The sequence below is a fragment of the Palaemon carinicauda genome, chromosome 7, assembly GCF_036898095.1.
Source record: "Palaemon carinicauda isolate YSFRI2023 chromosome 7, ASM3689809v2, whole genome shotgun sequence".
Taxonomy (NCBI): domain Eukaryota; kingdom Metazoa; phylum Arthropoda; class Malacostraca; order Decapoda; family Palaemonidae; genus Palaemon; species Palaemon carinicauda.
In genome coordinates this window covers 103,322,115-103,327,604 of record NC_090731.1, presented here as the reverse complement: position 1 = coordinate 103,327,604, position 5,490 = coordinate 103,322,115, and positions in this window count along the sequence as shown.

Genomic DNA, 5,490 nt, shown 5'->3' with positions numbered 1-5,490 from the left:
AGTCGACTAAACTATAATAACAGTATTTTCTGCATGATTTTCGCTAGTATCATTTAAGCGATAGTTTCCCAGATCATGAAGTTTTTAATATTTATAGCTTGAAAGAAAAGTTCTGTGTTACACTGTTTTGTATAAGAACAACATATGTAATGGGAGTTACCGCCCCAATTTACCAGTCCCCATTGGTGTGCCTTACTCTATGCAAATCGTAATACGCATGAAGAGTACTTAAAAAAAAAATACTTTTCTTATAACCCTTACACTTATCATAATACTTTGTTACAGGTTAAAGTATTCAAAACTGACATGACTTTTATTACATTTGAATTAAACATTTATAGCGTGATGCATTAAGAAAAAAAAAAATGTTCGGACGTATCTGTTTGATCATTCTAATTTAATTTGTCCTTAAGTTATTTTGTCTTCAATATACTTCGGTGGCTCACAAAACTTGCACGTTGGAAAAGAAGTATTATAATAATGTTCATGTTCATAAAAATTTGAATTTGATAGTCTCGAGCGAACTTGTTTGATTCTACTTATACTTTGGCTGGAGTCTGTGCTAATTAAAAGAAGGATCATAACATTGAGAGTTATATGAAATAAAGGAATTGGAAATGCTGCATCTTAAAAGTTTTAAATTCCATGTAGATTAACGATACTGATATAAATAAATATCATAAGTGTTGACGCTGCTTAACGGGCATTGTTAACTTTAGAAGCTTTGGAGCCATATGAGAAAAGAGTCGACCCGTATTTTCCCTCATTAGGACATTATATAAAGGACCAAGAAAAAAAACAATCATCGTTAAGAAGTGAAATTTATTTCAACCACATTAGTAATATATTGAGTCTTAACAATGAAAGGAAATTGAATTGTCACCAATATTCTATATCTTGGTCTCTTGTTTCTTGCTGAACCCTCTTGGTTTTAGTACTTATCTTACCGGTTATCTTTCGTCTAAACTCCTATTTTAAGCCAGATTCGAGAAGCCTTGTTATGATTGAGGTGGGGGGAGAAAAATCATTTTATGTTTAAGAACATAAATAGATATGCACGGTATTTTTATATAATTTGAGATACAGACATACTCACACACAACTTTTACTGCAAATAAAAAAAATCAATAGAAACCAGTTATCCACTTTAATATCATATTCTGATCTGTTATCGTTGTTCTCACTTTTATCCACAATACCGCAACATACTTATCCTGGTGCTGAAATTAATGTAAGATGGCATAAAATAGCTTCCCGAAAGAGTATTTTGCCTATCAAACCAGTCAATCATAATTATATTCCGTAACTTTTGCATAGAATGTGTTATTGTGTGTAAAGTGAGTAACGTAATAGACTTTGAGAATATTCTTAAACATTTCTTTTATTAACAGCACGGCTGCATATGCCGTTTATGAGAAAAGACACCCGGATAATAATAACATAATCACTAATAATTTGCTTCCCCACCCCGAGTTTATATCTCATATGTATGACTAATTCTGAAAAAGACAATGTTACGAACTAAGAGATTCTTATTCGTTTGTTGAGAAATAATGGATCCTTGAACTGTGGAGAAATATAATAGAAGCATTTCTTTTATAAGAAATGACGAATGATAAACTAGATTGGAGTGAAATTAGATAAAGATATACAAATAGACAATGATTGTTTTACTAAAATTGTCCTAACAGAATTAAAAAGAAAAAACATTGTCGCAGTTTTTGCAATAGGACCTCTTCCATGAAGAAGGAAAACGAGAGGAAAAAAAAAAAGAGGATGAAGAGAACGTTGACTATATTTCTTGAAGAGATGATCACTAGAAAGATGATGCAACTTTTTTAAAAATGGAAGTCCTTTTTTCTTATGAGAGACTAGAGAATGAACCTTTAAAACCAGATGAAATGAGCTACCGGTATCTTAACAATGATTTCATCAGCAATCTTTTGTTGAGTGTCAATAAGATGTTGATAAAATTAATAAAAGCTATTATGTACCAGCCGTCTATGACAGATTAACAATAGTTGGTAAATTATACCATTACTGATCTTTTGCCTCATGTTTATCACTGATTAGAAGATCATTCACAATCGCAATATAAGACATTCCACCAATGAATAAAAAATACATAATTAATATTTAAAATTTGTTATTTGTTAATCGCAATGATAACATTGTAACTGAAATGCTGCTCCTCTTTTATGCAAGTAAATGTACCTAATTCAGTTATGAATAACCAAGCCACAAAAGGGTACAATACTTTTAAAAGATAAAAACAAATCCGATTATAAAAAAAAACACCACCATAGATGAAATCATTGATAACATTATCAGCATGTTTCACAATAATAATTTAATGTTGAAATTTTCAGAAGACACTCATCTGATTTTAATCATGAATATTGAGATATTACATATTCTATTAATTAGAAAGTATAGGAATATGTGTTAAGCCTTTCCTCGAGAATCTGCCATGAAAAAAAAACTATATATATTAGAAGTTAAAAGCAATAAAAAACGCCAAACTTGATTTTGCCAGTAAGAGCTCGAGTCAACATATAATGAAAAAACCAGATATATCTACCGTAGTTTATACACAAAACCTTGGCTTTATTAGTCTGACAAGTAGGTGTCACAAGGCCCCTTTAGTTTTAAATGGGGCCACCATTTCAAAGTCATATTAGTAAGTTTTCAAGTGAAAGCAAGTAATTATCACTATAAATTCCATACCTCGTCATATGCATATGAGCTGTGACAGCTATCAGAAAGAATAATCCTTGTGATCATAAAACATCAGTACCTATTAATGCTACTAAGGTATTTGGGGAACAAGTCTTGAGGTAAATATAACCATCAAAGCCATTTAAAAAGATATTCTACTCCCTGCCCACATTAATAGCTATTTGAATAAATGTAATATCAAAAGTAACCCATTTTATCCAAGTGACATTTAATTATTTATGTATTTAATTAGAAACAATGTAAGTAGTATGTTTGCCAGGGCACTCGCTACCTGTTGAGATACTACTTCTCTCTGGTTACGGTTCTTTCTCTTTGCCTACACATACGCCGAATAGTCTGGCCTATTCCTTACAGATTCTCCTCTGTCTTCATTCACCTGACAACACTGAGATACTAAACCATTCTTCTTCGCTCAAGTGGTTAATTACTTCACTGTATTTGTTCAGTGGCTACTTTCCTCTTGATAAGGGTAGAAGAGACTCTTTAGCTATGGTAAGCAGCTCTTCTAGGAGAAGGAGACTCCAAAATCAAACCATTGTTCTCTAGTCTTGGGTAGTGTCATAGCCTCTGTAGCATGGTCTTCCACTGTCTTGGGTTAGAGATCTCTTGCTTGTGGGCACACTCAGGCACACTATTCTATCTGATTTCTCTTCCTCTTGTTTTGCTAAAGTTTTTATAGTTTTTATAGGAAATATTTATTTTAATGTTGTTACTCTTCTTAAGATATTTTATTTTTCCTTCTTTCCTTTCCTCACTGGGCTATTTTCCCTGTTGGGGCCCCTGGGCTTATAGCATTTTGCTTTTCCAACTAGGGTTGTAGCTTAGTAAGTAAGTAAGTAATAATAATAATAATAATAATAATAATAATACCAGTAGAGAGTTATTGGCTCCTTTGACTGGCCACACAGTACTATAATGGACCCCTCTCTCTGGTTACGGCTCATTTTGTTTTTGCCTACACATACCCGGAGAGACTGGCCTATTCTTCACAGTCTCCTCTGTCTTCGTACACCTGCCATCATTGAGATTACCAAAACAATTCTTCTTTGCTCAAAGTGTTAATTACTGCACGGTAATTGTTCAGTGGCTACTTTCCCCTTGGTAAGGATAGATGAGACTCTTTAGCTATGGTAAGCAGCTCTTGCAGGGGAAGGATACTTCAAATTCAAACCATTGTTCTCTGGTCTCGGGTAGGGCTATAGCCTTTGTACCATGGCCTTCCACAGTCTTGGATTAGAGTTCTCTTGCTTGTATCTTATATTTCTTCCTCTTTTTTTATTTCTTATAGTTTATATATAAAAGATCTAATCTAATGTTGTTATTGTTCTTAAGATATTTTATTTTGATGTTTATTACTTCCCTTGTATTTTATTTATTTCCTTCTTTCCTTGTCCCACTGGGCTATTTTTTTCCTTGTTGGATTCCTTGGGCTTACAGCATCTTGCTTTTCCAAGTAGGGTTATAACAGCCTGAAAAATTAATCATAATAATAACATTGGTTGAATTGGTTTTGCATTTATCCAATTGATGTTTTTTTTTATTATCATTTAGGACTACTTATCATACATTATTATTAATCTCATGTGTCGGATGGAATAACGAGGCAGGTTTAGTTTCTATTCTACTCTCACCATTGAATATCATATCCCCTTAAAAAAGGTAAAATAAGCGTGCAAATATGACAGCATTTCTCAGAATTTTAAGAATTTTTCTCCTTTTAGGTGCGATAAAAGTAGCAGTTTGAATATCAGTAATAATGAGTGAATTAGGTTTCAGTAGATTACCTCTAGTTCAGGATATAGAGTAAAGGTCAGATATACTACAAATGTATGACCTTAAAAGATTCATACAATATCTTTTGGGAGAGTATCGATATAAGAATAAAAAAAGAATATATTGAATTGTTCAGAATAAGATAATGGATTATTAAAAAGGTCCCATTTTATTCAGCATTCTATCAAATTTCAAATAAAATGAAGCTTGAGGGGAATTAATCTCTGTATATTACTTCAGTATGGAAGATGTTTATTTTACTATAATTGGGTAAGATGTTACTGGATTACACAACGGGGAAAGGCTGAAGCATTTAAACGACAACATAAAAGCATTTAATCGTCCCTCGTTTTTTTTTTTTTTCTATTATTATTAATAAAGTCAGGACTGGCTGTTTCCTACTCGAGAATAAAATGCAATGCATAGTGGTTTGTCTAGCTGTCTTTCTATTCGGCCTAATATAATCTTTGTAAATATTCAATATATTATTAGGAGTAAACTTATTGGGTGGCAATTCTAAGTTCTTTTGTGTATTCCTTTTGTGAACTAATACTATGATAAAGTTTTTTTCCCAATCTGTACGTATAAATCATTCCTGCAGCAATTTGGTGTAAACTTCAGCAAGTTTTAATACTCTAAAATCTCCATCTATTATCGAGTCAGTTGCTACGCCATCTCCTCCTACTGTTTTGCCTCTTCATGCATTTAATGCTTTCTTTACTTCTACTGTTACTTTTAGTACTGCACAGGTGTTCCATTATTTCTATTGACAAAGTTATTTCTTATATCGTTAATGTATAGCATTGTATAGAATTACTCTTAAATTTTTATCAATCCATTTTTTTCGATAAATTTTCCATTTTTATCCTTAAGAGCAAACATCTGCTGGTGCCCTGTTCCAAGTCTTATTTTCATTAATTTGATACTTCTTTCTTTCTTTAGCATTTCCTTTGGGTATCATTGTTTTTACGAATATTA